Source organism: Callorhinus ursinus, unplaced genomic scaffold (assembly GCF_003265705.2).
Source record: "Callorhinus ursinus isolate GAN/ISIS: 27379988/994484 unplaced genomic scaffold, GSC_fseal_2.0 scaffold6, whole genome shotgun sequence".
Lineage (NCBI taxonomy): Eukaryota > Metazoa > Chordata > Mammalia > Carnivora > Otariidae > Callorhinus > Callorhinus ursinus.
The window spans coordinates 55,658,014-55,678,960 of NW_027397068.1; positions in this window are offsets into that span (position 1 = coordinate 55,658,014).

The following is a 20,947-nucleotide window of genomic DNA, read 5'->3' on the forward strand; positions in this document are numbered from 1 at the left end:
GTGTGGGAGGATGAATAGGCAGAGCACAGAGGATTTGTATGGCAATGAAAATACTGTGTATGATACCATAATGGTGGATACATGTCACTAGACAGTTGTCCATACCCATAGAATGTACAACACCTAAGAATGAAATTTAATGTAAACTATAGACTTAGGGGATAACGATGTCAATGTAAATTAATCACTTGTCAAGTGTGCTACTCTGGTGAGTGATGTAGATAGTGGGGGAAGCTATGCATGTGTGGGGGGCAGGGGGCACATAGGAAATCTCTGTAGTTTTTTCTCAATTTTTCTATGAACTTAAAACTGCTCTAAAAGAATTAAAACCTTATAAAATTACTCTAGTTCTAAAATTTAAAAAAAAGTAAATTAAAAATAAATTTAAATTTTTGATAGTTTAGAAATGTTGAATCACAGATCTGTACCCCTGAAAAAAATAATGCAATATATGTTAAGAAAAAAAAAAAGAAGAAGATAGCAGGAGGGGAAGAATGAAGGGGGGGAAATTGGAGGGAGAGACGAACCATGAGAGACGATGGACTCTGAAAAACAAACTGAGGGTTCTAGAGGGTTCAGAGCTTGATCTGGTAGCCCGCAGCTGCCATGCCTTAGGGCAGTGGCGGCCACTGCCGACTTCGTCCCCAAGGCAACAAAACACCACCCTTTCCAACGTGAACAGCTACCTGATGGGTAGATGAGCACGTGGACCAAAACCTGATTGGGTAGGGTATGTGCTATGGTGAGCGCTGTGAATTGTGCAAGACTGTTGAATCACAGATCTGTACTTCTGAAACAAATAATGCAACATATGTTAAGAAAAAAGAAAAAGAAGAAGATAGCAGGAGGGGAAGATTGAAGGGGAGTAAATCGGAGGGGGAGACGAACCATGAGAGACGATGGACTCTGAAAAACAAACTGAGGGTTCTAGAGGGGAGGAGGGTGGGGGGATGGGTTAGCCTGGTGATGGGTATTAAGGAGGGCACGTTCTGCGTGGAGCACTGGGTGTTATGCACAAACAATGAATCATGGGACACTACATCAAAAACTAATGATGTAATGTATGGTGATTAACATAACAATAAAAAATTAAAAAAATAGAAATGTTTATTTATAAAGTCAATAAGAATTTTTAAATTGTGGTCACATTTAGAAACTGTTATCATGTAAAGAAAGCTTATATAAGCCTTTTTTTCAAATATGAGTCTTTGCAAATATACTTGCTTTGTATTTCTGATACAGATTTGTGCCCTACAAGCACAGAATTTCCAATAAATTGCATTGTGTGCAATTCTCATCAAAAAGGGGAAAATGGTAAATTTATAATCTATATGCTGCATTTTCAAGAACTTCCATTTTGATCTGACATTAATAAGAACATACTGCTCTATTTAGAATCTTATACAACTACTGTTTGGAAGAATTTTTCCCACAGTTATTCCAGCTCTGTAGATTTTAGCATTGTTTTTCTTCCAATGCTTACATAGTTCGGGTGCCAGACACCACAGGACACATTCATTGTGCAGTAGCATCTCTGGCCCTGCACATTGATCGGTGTCATGATGCCAAGAGAGTCAATGGGTGGCAGGAGTTTTCCTGGAGCCCAGTGTTGCACATAGAGAGAAAGCAATAACCTAACGATATGTTGAAGTGACTGAAAGCCACATAGATATATTCTACTGAAATCAAATGAAATTATCCTCATACGAGTTACATACTACTGTGTAAAAAAAACACCCTATAATATAGTGGCTTAATTCATTATGTTTTCATTGCTTGCAGTTCTGTGGGTCAGATATTTGGGGTGTAGTAAGGATGACTTGTCTCTTCTCCATGTGGTATCTATCTGGAATGGTTTGACTGGGGCTAGAAGACCAAAGGTGGTTTTACTCTCGATACCAGGAGCTTCGTTGCTACTGTCAAACTGAAACACCTTGATTTTCCTTTATGTGGGTTTTCTCTCCATATGATATCTTATTCATTATGGTCTTTCTCCCCACATGGCCTCAACCTTGGTTCCAAGATTAAAAGCAGAAGCTGTAAGTCTTCTAAAAATAAGTCTTTAAGATTTCATTTCCGTAGCATTCTACTGGTGAAAGCAAGTCACAGGACCAGCTCAGTTCCAGGGAGTGAGAGGAAATGGACTCTACTTCTTGAAGGGAGAGCATTACAGTCACATTGCAAAGGGGTCTGGACAAAGGGAGGAGTGATTTATGGGGGCCCGTATTTAATAATCCACCACAATCCCTTAGGCAACTTCTTTTTGGCTGGATGCCAGAAATGTCTACAACCATTGCAGTAACACCTACTTCAAGGAGTGTTGTGACTGACGGTGAGGAGTCAGTGGTTTTAAACAATCACTACAACCAGTGTCAGTGGTTTTAAAAATTCACTAGTTTTAGAAAATATAAAAATATATATGACCATGTGAATACACTTTTAGGGCCTAGACAAGCCTCAGAAGTTTGGAAAGGTCTTGTGCAAGTGAGGAGCCCTGAGGCCTAACCTCATGAGCATCAGCGTTTAACTGTCTCTGGGCTTTGGCATCCACTCTTGATCAGGCCAAGATTGATAATTTCTCTTTCTCTCCTTCCCCATATCTAATTAATCTGCAAACACCATTGACTCAACAGTTAAAAACATACCCCAAATCCAACAATTTCTAAAGGATTTTAGCACTAACACATTAGTCCAAGACATCAGCATCTTTTGCTGGGCCTCTTACCGTAGACTCCCATCGAATCCCCCAATCTGATTCTTGCCTCTTGGTAGTAGTCAGAGTGAATTTTTCAAAGGTAAATTGAATCATATGACTTTTCTGTTTTAAATAATTTTTATTAACTCCCAAAACACTGAAACATATTTCAAAGCTACTCTGTACTGGCCTGTCGTGGGCTACCTCTGTGTTGTGATTTTCTACCAGTTTCTTTCTTTTTTACTCTCTTACTCTCCTCTACCTTTATTTTCTTAACCACCACTTGAATATATGATTCTTGAGAATAGATATTTTTGCTCATCACCTCATCCCCTGGACCTTGCCTGGCACAAGGCAGTGTGACATAATAAGAAATATAATTTATTTAAATTTGTTAAATAAATGGATATTATATAATTGAATTTTAACAGCAAATTTTATAAAATATATATTATCTTTATTGCATTTGAGAGAAAAGATTCTAAGAAGGGAAATGACCAAAATCACCTTAAATGTATGGCAGAACTAGGGTCCAGACTTTGGGTTAGTGTTCTTTCTACTAAACACTTGCTAACATAATTTTAAGGCTTATGTTATTGTTGTTTTTTTAAGATTTTATTTTTAAGTAACCTCCACACCCAAAGTGTGGCTTGACCTTACAACTCCAAGGTCAAGAGTTGCATGCTGTACTGACTGAGCCAGCCAGGTGCCCCTTAAGTCTTATGTTTTAATAAGAGATAAACTTAACCCGTTTTCTTACTGTTGGAGAGAGTACCATAAGCACATGAAAGTTAGCTTTATTTCTAAATCTGTTTTGAATGTTTTCTTTTATAATTATAAGCAAAATATTTATAAAGGGATACTCATAAGAACTTACATTTGGCATACCATACTGTGGTCTTTAACTTTTGGTAGAACACATTTAGGTATGGATTCTACTCCACAACCATTGTTATCACAAAGCTAATGACACAATTCAAAAATAATGTGGTAGTCAATTTTGTTTTCTCAGATGATTCTCTCAGAAATTTTATTGAGTAACTATTTATGAAGTTCCCGAAAGGAAATCACAATCTTTTAGGAAGTCAACATCTCTTTTTTATTTGATGTGTGAGGGCACAGGACTTGAAAGTTCACATTTAGCATCCAAGAATGATACTAACAGACCTTCCAGATCTCCTTATTGTGTTGAATATCACATGGTTAAACTGTGTTATTTTCTAAATTGAGATTGTCGAGGCCATCTAGAGATAAGAGTTGGAGAGAAAAGTGGTTGGGGAGGGGAATGTGTGGAAGAAAGGAGGGAAGCGTGGGAACAAAAGTGAGGGAGCTTAAGAGTGGCCATCCCATAAGCATCCTGGTTGTAGATGGTGCTGATTATGCTCAATGTCAGTTTCTCTCTCTGTAGGATATGGATGGTGAAGTTTCTCAACTGTCCTGGGGAGTCAGAGCGTACGTTAAAGCAAGCTGCCTCAGGCTCTGGGCAGGGGGAAGCAAAACAAGAACTAATTTCTTTGCTTTGAAGAAAATACAATGAGCAAATAAGTAGTAGGTTTAATAAAGACCTGGTGAAAGCTTTAAAATATTTTCATGGAGGTTTCTAACCATACATCAGTCCTATCCTCAAGATACACTTATATCTTGAGTCAAATTGTCTCTAGGGATCTATTAGATATGCCGACTAATTCCTTAATAAGCTTTGGAAATTAGCTTATTCCTTAATAAGTCCTTAAAAAATGAGCAACCAACATATTTATCAGGTAAGCAGTGCATGCTGGGTAAACACTCTCTATATATTATTTACTTAGGGCATTGCTCTGATCTTTTATGAATACTGTCTGATGTCTGAGGAAGAAATACATATTTCTCTTCTCTTTCATATTTCTTAAGCCAAAGGCAGGATTTCTTCTTCCATTAAAGATTTAATAAATTCAAAAATAAGGAAATTGCATATAAAAAATGGCTAGATTTCTCTTTAGGCCTTCCACATTAAAATAACATTAAAAAGGATGAAAACAAAGCAAATTTAATTTGTTTTCCTGCTTTCTCACTGCTTTATTCCTACTTTTCTGTCTTCTATTAATTTTCACCAGAGCCAGATCGTGTTTTCTCTTAACTCTCAAATTCCCTCACTTTTGTTGGTTTAAGCGATACCCACAGGGGACATTTTTCAAAGTGGTATGCTAGGATTTAGCTGTGGGAGGCCCATTAATACACCACATAGAATTTTACTCCACATAATGACATTTAAAGAGAGCTATTTGTTTTGACTGTGTTCTTTGTGTAGTCCTGAAGGTTACCATAGTAAAAACCCCTTTGGCAAATGTGCAGTCAGAAATTTCTGGGTTAGAGTGGTAGGGGGTAAGAAGGAGGACAATTCCAAAATATTTCATGAGCAAAATCCTGATGAAAGGGAGAGTCTCTGAGGCCTGGTTTGTTCCCATTTCCGTCTCTGAGAAACAAGAGCAGATGACTCTCAATCTTGGCTCTCTCCCCCCTCAGAACTCTGTACCCCCAACAAACTTTCTGATTCTTCCTATAAACTGGATTTTATGATATTTAGTATCAGGTCATTTTTTGGTTATGAATACTGAGTTTCTTGGCTGTAGTTACAAATGATCAGGAAGCCAAAAATTTCAGAGGCAGTGAGCAGGGGAAGGATTTGAAAGCAGATAGGTCTTTGTTCCCAACCTTGATTTGCTACTACTGATCAGCTGAATAAACTTGGGTTAGTCACTTTACTTCTCTGATGCTCGTTTCTCCCTCATCTGTAAAAATGGAATGATACTACACATTCTATCAGAGTTCTCATGAAAACTGCTTAAGATGAAGAGAAATTTCCCAGCACAATTTTTGGTCCATGGTAAGCACAGATAAATGTTAGCATCCCAACTCTTCTTAAATTTGTTACCATTTTGGGTAAAATAAGCAAAGAGAAATGTGCATTCTCTTTTATTAGAGCAAATTTTTTGCAAAGCCCTATAAAGAAAAGAATACAATGGCCATCATGGTTGCTGAAGATATGCAGCTAGGCGAGTTTCATTTGACCCTGCTCAATCTGTTCTGAATTCTATCAGGTACATCCAAATAATGTAACATCCTCTTCCATTGTGGCTGAATGTTCACATTATGTCTTGATGATTCATGCATTTGAAGGGAAATTGAATTAACCAAGGAGAGAAATAAAAAATTTAAGAATAAGTTTAACAAGATCAATTCTTTTATAATTGGACCGCTTGCTCTCAGCCTTGAAAAATAGCATTTAAAAAGGTGTTCATGGTCTGTGATTATCATTTGTAAAGTGAAAACTAAATTTCTTGCCCAAAGGCTCAGCTGGAAACGATGTCTTTGAAAAGACTTTTTTATTCTAAAGAATCCTACAGCATCTGTATAGGATGTTTTCTCCTAGATTATTATTCTTGTCACTACCCTGCTTTAAACTGAGAGTATGAGAAATTATCGTACACTCAACTCCCGGTCCTTAGCCTTGTCTTTATCAAAACAGTATTACTTTTATTCCCGCAAATGAGCATAGTGTGCTGTAGCTTTTTGGAGTTGACAAGCTCTACAGTACTACTTATTAGCTGTGTGACTTTAGCCAACCCACTTAATATTTCTCAGCCTCAGTTTCTTCATCTATCAGATAAGGATAATAATTCATATGTTTTTGTGAAGGATTCATGGGCTAAACAATTACTGAAAATTTCCTACATGTTGAGGTGGGAGCTAGGTTCCAAAGATGGCCACTAACGAACAATGTCTCCTGAAATTGACACCTTTGTGTTGTTCCCCTCCTACAGAATATGGACTGCCCTTGCAAGGCACTTTGACACAACTGATATTTTAAAAGGAGAATGGGAGTTAAGGGGACATTTTAGGAAAGATAAAGACCATCAGCAAAAGCTACAAAGGTAAATTTGAATATGCTTATAAGATAGTAAGACCAAACTGACAAGAGAAGAAACAGCATATTGGAAAATGAGAGAAATAAGATTTTTTTTTTTTTAAAGATTTTATTTATTTGAGAGAGAGAGAATGAGAGATAGCACGAGAGGGAAGAGGGTCAGAGGGAGAAGCAGACTCCCCACCGAGGAGGGAGCCCGATGCGGGACTCGATCCCGGGACTCCAGGATCATGACCTGAGCCGAAGGCAGTCGCTTAACCAACTGAGCCACCCAGGCGCCCGAGAAATAAGATTTGATAGGGAAATAAAACAGAAGTGACACTCTGCCAGATCTGGTCTAAACCTTGAGATGTCCTGGAAGCACCAGCTTTTGTGCTGTTAGGAGTCTTGAGCTGCCATGTAAAAGTCTGGCTACTGGCTACCCTGCTAGAGAGAACATGTGTAGAGATACTGGGAAGAGGTCACAGGGATAAGGAAAGAGAGAGAGGCCAAACCATCCCAATAGTTGCCCTAATGTTCCATTTGAGGGTAGACTTCCAGCCATTTCCACCAATGTCTTGAATATGTGAGCCCCTATCTGCCACCTGACTGCGGTTTCATTATAGACTCGAAGCAAGACAAGCAGAGAAATCATGGAGCTAGGCACTGGTGAACCCACTAAATTGTGAGAAATGATAAAATGACTGTTTTAATTGACGAAGCTTTGTGTGAGTCTGCTATTTGGCAGGCAGTAGGTAACTGAAACAGCTGGGTAGTTTGCACATGTGTATTCTTTCACTGCATTTCTCCCCAACTCTTCACATTCCCCCCTGTTTAATCCTTGGTCTTCTCTTTTTTCTCTCCTCCAACTTACTCTCTGTGGACAGCTAACTTACTCTTATAGCTTTAAGGACTCTGTTCATGACTCTATAATCTATTTCTCTATTCATGCCTTTTCATCTGTTTTCTGGAACTGTACCTCCATCAGCTTAATGCATGCTTCTTTCTCTTAAGGTCTTCACCATAATCACAATAGTCTTCCATTTAAGGATTTCCATCATTATTCATATAAATGTCAAGGCTCTCCGCATTCTATTGACATTTACTATCAAATCTTATTTCTTTCATTTCCCAACCAGCATGCTTTCTGTTCTTGTCAGTCGATCTACTCACTAGCCCATAAGCAATAACTCCTTTTATGTCTTTGCTAATGGTGCTACCTTTTTTGAAATGTCTTCTCAACTTCTTTCCATTTTTCTAAATATTTATTAATCCTCCAGTTTTGAGTCCAATATCTTCTGTGACTTTCTCCTAACTTCTTTTTCATTGCTTTTCTTCATCTTTGTTTCTACAGGATTGATCACACAATTTCTTTCTCTTCATATATTATTTTACATGTTGGTGAATGGGTAGTTGTTATTGGTTACTAATCATTATAGAGGCGGGTTTGTCTAATATTGAAGATGTTCTTTCTTGACATTTTACTTTAGAGCAGAATATCAAGGTTTAGGAAGACATTTAGAAATTTGACATTTTAGCAGTTTCATGTATGGAGGGCAAGAAGTCAGAGGGCAGGGGAAGGTAAAAGATTGTGAAAAGTGATCTATGCCAGGCAAAAGGCTTTGTAGTTTACCCTGTAGATTCTAGAGAACCATGAAAAGATTTTGGCAGGAGAGTAAAGACCACTGGTTTATATTTTCGCTAAATAAAATTGCTGCTGTCAAGAGAACAGCATGAAGAGTTGTGATTTGGAGATGGGGTGTGGAGTAAGTAGGTTGAATGGAGATACTAGAGCAATTGCTAGGTCAGATGAGAGATGATAAGAACCTGAATAAGAACAGTGGAAGTGCAGAAGGAAGACAGAGGACACTTAGACGTCTTTGGGGAGAAGACTCTTCAGAATGCAGTTACCGATTGGATGAAGGAGAAAAAATGAATATTATTCCCAGATTTCTGACTTAGGTAATGGTTGTACCTACAGCAAGATGGAGAATACATAATGTAAATCAACCAATTGGGGGGGTGGGGTGGTCATTTTTTTTTCAGATGTCTTATATTTAAATTATCTGTTGGATATATAAGTGGAGATATTCAGAGAGTTAGGAAATATGGGTTTGAAGGTGAAGAGAGAGTTTTGACTGAAGAATATAGATTTCTGAATCATTACCATGAATGTAATAATAGAAATCTTGAGAATTAATGAAATCTCTCATAGAGAGTTTCAGTTGAAAATGGATCGCTGAAGACCAGTAAGATTTGAAGATGGAGGAAGAGGAAAAACATTTAAGGTGGGAGCAGATACTTCAAAGAAGGTGGCATTAGTCAAGTATTAAATGCCCATGGGAAGCCCAAGTAAGGTAACACCTAAAATACAATGAACTTAGTTTGACTCTCTAAGGATTTTATTGAAGGTACTTTGTTTTCAGTGTAGGCTGAAGGTGGGAGTTGCAATGACTTGAGAGTGAATGTCAAGTAAAGAAGTACAGCATGGCTGGAAGGAAATAAAGGTAGATTGGTTAAGAGGCAAATGTAACACAGCAAGACTTCTGTTTGATTATTTACTTATTTTAAGATTGCAGACATTTTAGTATGTGCATCAGGGAAAGAAACTTGTGGGAAAAAAGAGGCTAAAAATATAACAGCTTGTGCACTTGAGCATGAGAGGGAGGGAGAGAGATTCAGAAAGAGATGAGAGAGGGGGGACATCTGTAGGAAAACTTATAATTTCTAACATTGTGTCCAAATCCCTTTTTTGTATAACCTGCATTTAAAATTCATTGCATTTGAATTATAATTAACACTGATAATTTTCTTTAATATTTGCTATATTAAGAAAATTGTTCTATTATATAAACTTTGTGTTTTAGCCAAAAAGAAGTTTCCTTTGAATGTATTTCTTTCTTTTCATTAGATCAAGGAACACAAGCTCCTATTCAATCACAAAATGTTTAAGAAAACAGAGAAGAACTTTATTTCACTGTTTGATTTGTTTTTACATCTATCTCAGATTGAAATTAGAGTGCTATAGTTTACTGGCCACAAGTAGAGGTATACAATTTTGTTAGAAAGGTAGTCACATAAGTTTATTTTTTTATAATGTTAATTTGTCCCACTAAAAATCCCTTAAATGGTATATTTTGTCTTTCTGTATTGAAATCCAAGTAAATTACTGAATAATATGGAAATGAATAAAAAAACAAACCTGATGATAAAATATTTCTACTACTTAGAATTTTAAATTCTTTAGGGAAAATAACATTATTACTTCCATGAAATGCCTTCGCAAAGGGACAATGCAAGAGCCTGAAACAATGAATATTTTTCTGTTATGGTATATTTTATGAAAAATATAGCAAAATAGATTTTGATTATAAACTAATTAAAGCAATGACTATATCAACCTCATCATCTTCCTCTCATCAGAAATGATTAGCTAAGATTTACTGAATGTCTTCTACATGCCATGCTCACTACTAGGCACTTTAAATTTTCTTTCTCTTTATCCTCACAATTAACCTATGAAGTAAGAGTGTATGGACCGCCCTTGTTATCAAACAGATACTGGGGAGGAAAATAGCTTTTACTTTATCACAGGAAACAAAATTCACAAAACCTTTACTACTTAAGCCTGGTTTTTGTTTAGCTGAGGGGGGTGCCATTGTTCCCTAAGTATCAGTGGTTTCCTGTTCCTCTTAGGAGATCTGAGGGGGCGAAATTTGAAATATATAGGATGACTATAATCTATCGCTTTTCTGAGAGGATAGCCTTGCAAATTATAAAGGTAAATAAGAAACTATCTTCTTGTAAATTGGGTTAAACTGTGTGTGTTAACTTTGAGAGTTAGGTTTGCACCTTGAAGGCAGGGGTGTGTGTGTGTGTGTGTGTGTGTGTGTGTGTGTGTGTGTTGGGTGCTGTGAAAACTATAATCTTGTAATTTAGTGGAATAAAAATATGAGTCTGCAAATTACACTGATATGGTGACAGTAAGGTAGCTACCACTCATCCCAGATTCTTTTGTGGGACATGAAGTTTACAAACCATCATGTTTTGTAAGTATGAATTTAGACTGGGTTTGGGTTTTATCTGGTCATCTCAGACTCCAAGCAGTAATCTGTTTGGCAAGTTAGTGATGTGTCTGGATGAGGCCATGTCTTACTGGCAAGGGGTGATGTTTCCTAACTGATAAGTAAAGAGTCACAGGGTGGAAGTTAGAAGATGAAAATTCTCTCTTAGTGAATTATAAACCTGAGTGTTGGGGAACAGCTAGGAAGTGAAATACTCCCAAAGCAAGGGTGTAATTCCTTGTGGAATTACCTTTTTTTTCTTGGAGTATTGTGCATACCCTTTTATTTTACTTACCTCATATGTTGTATGTCTACCTAGATTTTCTTTAGCTCTTCTGATACATATTTAGAGCTTTGTATGAAAGAGGTTTGGAAAGAAGCCAGAGGTCATCATATAATGGAGAGTTCCTAATAGAATTAGAGGAAATATCAGAGGAGGAAATAGCCAAAAAGCAGAAAAAAGTTCTAGTGTTGTGCTAACCAATATGGCAGACACTAGGCCTATGTTCTACTGAGTATTTAAACTAAGTTAACATGCTGAAAGTATAATATACACACCAGATTTCAAAACTTAGCTTGAAAAAAAACCTCAATTATTTTTATTAATTGTTGAAAAACTAATATTTTGAATATATTAAGTTAAATAATATATTTTATTAAAGTGATTTTACTTGTTTCTTTTTATTATTTTTTAAAAGTTTATTTATTTTAAAGAGAGAGAGAGCATGAATGGGGAAGGGGCAGAGGGAGAAAGAGTCCTCAAGTGGACTTCCTGATGAGCGCAGAGCCTGAGGCGGCGCTCAATCCCAGGATCCTGAGATTATGACCTGGGCTGAAATCAAGAGTCAGACGCCCAACTGACTGAGCCACCCAGGCATCACTCTTTGTGTGACTTCTAATGTAGTTACTACGAAATATAAAATTACATGTATGGCTCACATCTATTTCCATTGTACCATGCTGGTCTAGACTGAAATTGGCAGGCAGCGAACTGTGGTCCAAAGAATAAAGAGGAATACAAATTTTTAATGAAAAGTGACAACTATGGAGCACAGACATGACAAACTGCTTAACAAACTTAACCTTTTCCCATATATACTAGAGGGAGATAACTCATAAAGGGATGGGAAAGTTCATTTGTGAGTTACATATATATGATCATTCAATCTTATAAATTAGTAAATTGAAGCACAGGGAAATATAAAATAGTAAATCATTCAAGATCAGATGAGTAATTTCTCTCTCAGCTATTCCTAATAGAATATTGTGTTTATCCTGGGAATGTCTCAATCAATAGTCTTCTACTTGTGTGACTATTCCCTTCCAATTATATAAGAAATAATAAAGTGCTTTTTAGGTTTGTGGTGGGAAAAAAAAATTTTTTTTTTTCTCTTTTGGTCAGAGAAGAAAAGTTGTTTTCTAAGTTTCACAAAAACCTGTGGAAGGTTTTCATAGAAAAGGTTGTTCATTCCTGAGTCAAATAAAGGTCACCAAGCAGGTGATGGTTTTAATTCAGGTCTCCCTTTCTATACCCCAAGTTCCCACATCTATCCATGTTTATATATTTTATTCAATTATGCTCTTTTTGTGAAGGAGTTAACTTTTTTCCTATTAAAATATAATATAGCTTCTGCTGTGTTGGAAAAATATAGAAAAACACAGAAAAATGTTAAAAAATTTATCCCATCATGTATTAAAATATTTTAAACCATTTTATGCATATATGAATACATTTAAAATGTGCATAATTGTTTTTATAACCAATCTATTTTTCACTTAACATTTAATCTATACATTTCTATTTCCCATGAAATATTGTTCCAAAGCAGCTATTTTCAAATATGAGTGACTTATAGGCCGTTGTGAGGCCTATAAGACTCCAGACTGAGGTCTGGAGAAGACTGAGCTAATGTGGATCTACTTATATCAGTATTCTATTCTGTAATTCTGGGGTCACTGGGGCATTATTTGAAGAGATAATAATAAATTATATAATAAATACATTTGGATGTATTTTATTTGAAAATATTGTTTGAAAGACTACTTGATATTCTTTTTTTTTTTTTTTGAGAGAGAGAGCATGCACACAAGGGATGGATGGGGAGGGGCAGAGAGAGAATCTTAAACAGGATCCACACCCAGCGTGGAAGCCCATGCAGGGCTCACTCTCATGACCCTGAGGTCATGAACTGAGCTAAAATCAAGAGTTTGATGCTTAACCAACTGAGTCACTCAGGCACCCCAAGACTACTTGATAGTCTATTGCTTTGATACCCCCTCCCTTATTTGACCAATCCACATTTTAAAAGTATTAAAATTTTTCTTGTTTCATTTTGATATTATAAATAGCAATATAATAAATATCAGTTCATAAATCTTTTCATGTATTTCAGATGGTTTTGATAGAATAAATTTCTAGAAGCTTAATCGTTCAGCGAAATATTACTTCTCATTACTTGTCAAACACCTAACTTTGTATCAGGACATGTTACCGGCAGTGTATGCATTTTCTATTTCACTGAAACACTGATTACTGTATTTTAAGTTTTAAACTAGTTCTGTAGTTTGCAATGCTCTTTCATTCCTTACATTTGTATTGCTTTCTTTAGTAGTAAAACCATACACCATTTCATACTTTTACTGCTGTTTTGTTTGTTTTTCTTCTATGAAATTTCTGCTCCTATCCTCACCTCAACTTTTTCTATTGAATCATATGAATTTCTTAGAGCTTTTTATAAAGAAATATATTAAGTCTCATTAATACTCCTTATTTTTCCAGGGTTTCAGTTGCTTTTGAACTCACATTTTAAATTTTGTTTATAATGTTATTTTGACATATGGAGGTGTTAAATTTTCATTCATATAGATATTTCTAAGGTTTCCTTAAAAAGATTGTTCCTTTACATTTATGGTTAGAGAAGTCTTCCTTACTCCATGATCAGATAAATTTCCTTCCAGTATCTTTAATATGTAATCTTTTTATATTGATATGTTAAATTCATCTGTATATCTGTGTGAGGAAAGGTAAACATGTACAATATGAACTAGGGAATTTAAAAAAATGCTATAAAGAGTGGGTGGCTCAGTTGGCTAAGCGTCTGACTCTTAGTTTCAGCACAGATCATGATTTCATGGGTCATGAGATGGAGCTTGAGTCAGGCTCCGTGCTCAGTGGGGAATCCACTTGAGATTCTCTCTCTCACCCTCTCCCTCTGCCCCTCTACCCACTCATGGGCACGAGCAGGGTCTCTCTCTGTCTCTCTCCCTAAAATAAATAAATAAATCTTTAAAAAAAAGAATAAATTAAATGTCCTATCATCTAAATTCTATACTCTATTACCTCTGAATTCTATAGTGATTATATTTAAAATTTTCAGTATACTTGGGTCCCTTTGAGGGAATTTTGTGATTTAAAAAAAAAAGAAGAAGAGGAAGAACAAGGACCCAGGACACTACTTATTAATTTTGTCTTTTAAATCTTTTTTTTTTTCAATAATCCAGACTTTCAGATAGACTACCTTTGTGTCCTTATAAATCAAATATATATATTGATTTGGGGGAGACTGGCCACATCCATGCTACTAAATGTTCTCATGGCTGCCCTGTTCAGCCATGTTTTCTTTTATTTAATTTAGCTTGAAAACAATTCTCCAATAGGTTGTTACATGTTTTTTTTAAGTTTATTACTGTCTATTTGTGAGTACATGCATATGTTAAGCAGTTTCTTATACATCACTAAGCATCAGTTAGAACATATGAGATTGGGAAATTTTGTTACTAGTTAAAATGTTTTTCACTTGGTTCTCTTGAATTAATAATAATAAAGCATCTGAACATAAATTGTTTTTCTCCTTTATAGTGTTTTATGCCTTATATTTGTATTTGTTCTCTTTTTACTTTGGTGAGAATTTCCAGAGAACCACCAGATATTATGACCTATGTTATTGCAGCTGTTTCTGGCTTTCATGAAGAAATACTTCTGGTGTTTCCCAACTGGCCAAGGATTCGAGATAAACATTCTTCATGTTTCTTAACTACATCCTTTCTTTGCTTTTTAAAGTTTTCCTATCAAGAAAGAGTGAAGAAATGTATTGAATTGATGACTTATCAGCTTCTATCAAGATGATCTCATGATTCCATTCTCCTTTGACTAATTGATACTTCTATTTAAATTAATAGAATCTTTAATATTAAAACAAACATTTTTCTATATTCAGACATCTAGATAATGAAATATTCTTTTGATATATTACTAGACTCCATTTGCTATTATTTTATTTAGGGTTTCTGTATATATATTCATAATTGAGAGTGTTGTTTGGTCATCTTAAATTTGTTTCATTTGCCTTATCTTTGTCATGGTTGTGGTCTGGGTGATGTTATCTTCATAAAATTGATTATTTAAGAATATTCTCTGTTTGCTGTGTTTTGGAAAGAACAAGGACCCTATGAAAGAACAAGAACCTTATTTAATTTTTTCTTTAAATCTTTTTTTCCACCATCATTAGAAAAATCTAGCTACTGTTGTTCTTTTCTAATCTATCACAGTTATATCGAGAATATTTTAATTATTTGTGCTCTTCCATTCTATAATTATGTCCTCTTTCTTACATCTAATGGTGTGTATGTAGAATTTTCTCTATCTGCTTTACTAAATTCAACTTTCTAGATTTGTCTCTTTTGTTATTTCAAAATATTTGTTCCTAACCCTATTTATTATTTAAAATGATAATTTCTCATATATTCTTAATTTCTCATTCCTAATCTCCTTATGTTTATTTTGTATCTTTTGAATTTATTGAATTGCATTTTAAGAAAAAAATATTTAATTTTATTTTCTTGTTTATTACAATTTGTAATTATAAATATGTAGCTTTGTTTTTGCCTTTGACCCTAGGATTTTATGTGAAAATTAAAAAAAAAAAAAATCTGCCATGTTGGTTTCCCTGTTGTCATTGTTGTTGTCGTAGTTGTTCCAGCTTTTGTTATTGCTAATTTGTTATTTTATTACATTTGGACAAAGATTATTGTCAGTATTATAGTATTTCTGTGTATTTGTTTTTTGTAGGTTTGTCTTATGACAACATTAGTTTTTATAAATATTCGAAAGGCTGCTTTAAGAGAAGGCAATCTCTTCGAGTGTAGGGTTATTAAAGGGAAATCTGTTAAATCAAACTTATTAATTATTCAAAGCACTATATTCTTGGGTTTTTCTTTTAGCCTTTCTTACCATGTCTGTTTCCCTTATTTTCTACCTCTCATTCAGACATTTCATTTTTTATCTCAATTCATATTTTTATCATTTCATCTTTCTTATCTTCTTGCATGGAGTCTATATTTTAATTGAATTTTAACAGGCTAAAATTTATTTTTTGTAGCAAGTTATTTGGCATACTATGTCTTCCTCTCTGCCTATTTTCCTTTTCTGGCACACATAGGAATTGAATTTATATTTGAATGTTGTCTGTCCCTGAAGCTGCCCTACAATGAGTTGTTTAGATTCTCTTTGAATTCTCCTCTGTTCACCCAGTTGTGTTAAAATCACCTTCTTAGATTCCATTTCAGAAGCCTGATTTGTAATACTAATTTAAAATTCTGTAACTTGAAAGAAATGAAGAAAGGGCAATAGGCATATCTGCTAGGTCAGTCTTTGCTGTGATTTTTTTTTTTAAATAAACTTCTTTCCATTTTGCTACAGACACCTTGCTTGCCTAGTTTGTACTGATACCTGAGGCGAGAATTATGTGACTTTAAGTACAGTTTCACACTGAGCTTTTTAACAGCAGATCCTTCCTGTGGAAAATATCCCTCCTGTGTGATCCTTCACTTAGGGTGACTTGGCTTGAGGATCCCACTAATCTGATTTTGTTAGATTCTCCCCAAATCTATTACATATGTGTGTGTGTGTGTGTGTGTGTGTGTGTGTGTGTGTGTGTGTCTATTCCAGTTGTGGGCAGAGTTTAATTTTTTCTCATGGAGAACCTACACCTTTAGCAGGGGACATAACTATACATCTGTTGTAAATATTTATAAATATTCTTCAATAGTTAACAAACTAGAACCTTATTCAGGCAACTTCAGTGATGGACCTACTGATGGATATTCAACTTAATATTGGGGGATTAAATATTTTTCTAGGATTCTTGGAATTTCAGAGGGCTAGAACTGTAAGAATGCGAGGCAAACTCATGGAGCCCAGTTCCTCTGCATGTGGAGAAAACTTTCTGCCGTATGACAGGAAGTGGGCACTGACTGCTCATGGTCAGCAAGCCACTCCAATACTTGCTCATCCCCTCCCTGCATGGGTACACTTCAACCAGGTGACTTCTGTGATTATTGGATTTTTCCCCCCACAAATATGCCATGTGTATTTATGCATGTATAATTACGAAATTTAACGGAATATTATGAAAATTAGAGAAATTAATGTGTTCACACAAGAGAGTGTACTTAGTAATTGTTTTATTTTTTCTAAGATGGTAGCAACTCTTCTTAATTATCCAAAGTTAGTCACATTTTAAGCAATACCCTCTCTCTCTGGGCTGGACTTATCTTCGCCTATCATTGCATGCATCATACTAACTATATGGCAAATTCCCGTCCTGCACTTTTGTTCTTTGCTTTTTAAATTTTTCTTAATTACCTAAGCTCATTTCAGTTAGGTTCTGTAACATGAACATAGAAATACATGACAAATACACACAGTTAAGTAACCTCATGACACTCAGAGGGTGATATTATGAGTGAACATTAATATGCAGTTATATCATTCTAAACATAAAATAGTCAATGACTAAATGGTTACTTTTCTTCCAAGGATTTTGTATATACAGAAGAAAACCTTAACTGACCTGCACTTAATAGGCTTTCTGATGATCCAAGGACCCCATTCTCTCTGTAACTCCTGTAGCTGACTTATGCTTATGGCATGGTGGGTGCTACTGGCTAGTAAGCTGATCTCAAACACCTACCCTTCTATGTGTATACATCTGTAAAGTGACTTTTTAATGTTTTATTATATCTATTATTGATTATCAATGTTTTATTTTTTTCTCACCAACATGTCAATATCTGTATGTTGCTAATTATTAAATTTAATTGATTATGCAAATTATGGAAGTACAAATTTGAAAATATTTGTTTTTTGATGAAAACAAAATTGATTGCTTTGTCAAGGTTTGTTAAAGGCAAGTTAAATTTAGTGGGATTGAAAGCACTATAAATTATGGGAACATTTTTGCTCAAATCTAGAAGATTCTTCAAATAAAACTGGGAATTTCTTTAAACTAGATTTGGTTATGCAAGAAAGATGACTAGACCCCTAATAAGCAGATCCACACTTAAAGAAGAGAACTTGTACTACTGTCAAAATGTTGGTGAACATCTACAGATTACATGTTTAAGTCATATATCATTTTTTTATAATTCTCCATTTTAATTAATTTTTTAAAAATTGAGTAATTCTTGGGGTGTCTGGGTGACTCAGTCAGTTAAGCATCTACCTTTGGCTCAGGTCATGATCCCAGGGTCCTGGGGTCAAGCCCCACATTGGGCTCCCTGCCCTGTGTGGGGTCTGCTTCTTTCTCTCCCTCTACCTGCAGCTCCCCCTGCTTGTGTTCTCTCATTCTCTCTCTGTCAAATAAATAAATAAATAAAATATTTTTACAAAATTGAATAATTCTTATGCAGACTGATTTTTGCTACATTTTCTAAAAACAGCATTAACCTTAGTAGAGTTCTATCCAGTTTCTTTGTTTTTTTTTCCTCTCTCACATTTTTCCTATTCCTTTTTCCCATTGTACCTCTCTTAGCTCTTTAATTTTCAAAAATCCAGAAATAGGCAAATCATTCTAGTGGATAAATATTACTAAGTGTTATGAATCCCTGTGTTTCCATTTCTGTTGAAGTTAATATGATTAAATAGAAAATAAATCTCCCTCCTTAGAGAGGCAACGCAGTGTAGTGTTCTAGGGGAGACAAGGTAAGCCGGCTCACAATGTGCTTGGAAAGAGGCTATCCGGATTCAAATTCTGACCCTGGTATGTGCTTCACTGAGTGACTTTGTACTCACTCAACTTATTGCAGCTGTGCCTCCATTTTCCTTTGGGTAAAAAGAAGAAAGCTTGTTACCTACTTCATATGGCAGTTGTGAATACTACATGAGTTAATACAGGTAAAGCCTTTTATAATACAGCCTCATTATCATTAGCCATCCGCAAATCTATGAATGTCTCAGGATGGTTCTTGAGTTGCCAGATTTTAAAAAACTAAACCTAAAACTTAGAAATGCAAATATTTATTTTTTCCTATTTGTAATGAACAATACCCATCCTTTTGACAATATTTCATTGATAATTTCTTTAAAAGTCACAAATGTGGTGTGTGTGTGTGTGTGTGTGTGTGTGTTAAGTACAGGACCAAATTAATTAGAAATGAGTACTTTTATATGAGAAACGCTGCCTGGTAGGCTGAAACAACATCTTCAGGGGGAAAAAAAAGAAGCTCAAGGGCTGGATTATCAAATGTAGCAGCTCAGTGGTTCAATTCATACCTGACAGGCTTCAAAGATTCTATGCAAATTGATCTCCCAGCTGCAAGGGTAATTAACATGGGTTTGTTGCAAGGATCTGTTCTTCTATCCATTCTTCTTCATGATTATTTTAGTAGCTTAACAATTGTCTGTAACTACTTAATCCACTCTTAGAGCACATATAAAATTACCTTACTCTGGTGTGTAAAATAAGACTTCTACCCTCTTCAGAATGCATGCTGCCTACTTGATATGCTAAGTTTGGCACACCAGGTGGAGATTCAGGAAAAGTGGATGCAGGCAATAAGGTCCTTTTACATTCAGATACTTATTTGAACGAATCCCTTTTGATCTTCTTGGTGTTGCATACTTATTAGTAGATTTGCTATTAATGTCTCTTCTTGGTTCATTAGCAAGGAAGTGTGTGTGTGTGTGTGTATGTGTATGTGTGGCAGTGGTGATTAGGGGAGGAGCATTTAGGTCATCGATGAGACCCTCAAACATATAACTAAGCTTCTCTCTAGCCAGAGAAAGCCGCAGAAGCTCTTAGTAATGCTGTATATGATTGGATCACTAAGAATCATGTTCAGTGTTTTTCACAGACTCATCATCAAAGTTCCTTATGGGCTCACAGGATCTTATTCAAAGGATATGTTCACACATGTTATCCATTCAGCCCTTGAATAAGGACATCTCTGTGAAAAGGGTACTTCAACAACAAAAATAGCTCTGCTGATTATACGTTTTACAGACAACTTATTCGTCTATGTTAGGCTTGTTAATTAAAATCTAATAAAGAAGAAATAAATTGTACAGAGTTTACCTCAATATAGCATCTATTTAGAAATGGGACAGTTTAAAAGTCAGTGGCTTACTTCAACAATCTTGCGTTCACCTTCATGTATCACTGATATATAGAGTATTCCATTGCATGAATTTCCCATGGTTTATTTTTTCTTTTTACTCTTAATGGAGATTTAAGTTATTTCCATTATTTTTTCCTTATTTCAAATAATGCTTTTCTGTCTCCTTGTACATATTTGTGAGATTTTTCTCTAGGTTTAAACTGCTAGGTTAATGGATATGTGTTTTCAACTTTGCCAGATACTGTCAATTACTCCCCAAATGGTTAAACATATACACTGCCACCAACGGTGAGAATTCTCACCATCTCTTGGTACTGACTGATGTTTAAAATGTTGTCAATATGATTACCTATGAAATAAGATCTTGTCATTTTAAATCTTATTTTCCTGAATACTGAGGTGGTTGGGCATCTGCTCAACATTTATTGGTTTTGTAAGATTTCTCTTCTGTAAATTGTTCTATGTATCATTTGCCCTATTTTGAATGAGTTGCTTTCATATTTGTTTGTATTAATTTCTGTATTGGATACCTAACCATTTTGGTCTGTAAATTGTATTTTTATGTTTTAATGTCTTGATGTGTAACAATTTTCATTTTTATTGTTGACAAATATGTTCATTTTTTTCCTTTATGATTTTTACTTCAGGGGAGTTGATTAAAAAATTCCTTCTATACCACATTGTGATATATTTTCTTCATTATCTTCTAAAAGTTTCAAGTTTTACTTTCTAGAATTTATTTTGTTTACAATTGATTTTTGTGCATGGTGTAAGGTATACTCTTTGTTTTTTTCTGCTATCATACCCTCTGTCCCAGTACCATTTATTGAATGATCCATCCTAATCTGCTGCAGTTTATCTTGTTATAAACCAAGTTTACTTTCATGAACCATTCTGTTTCAGTATACA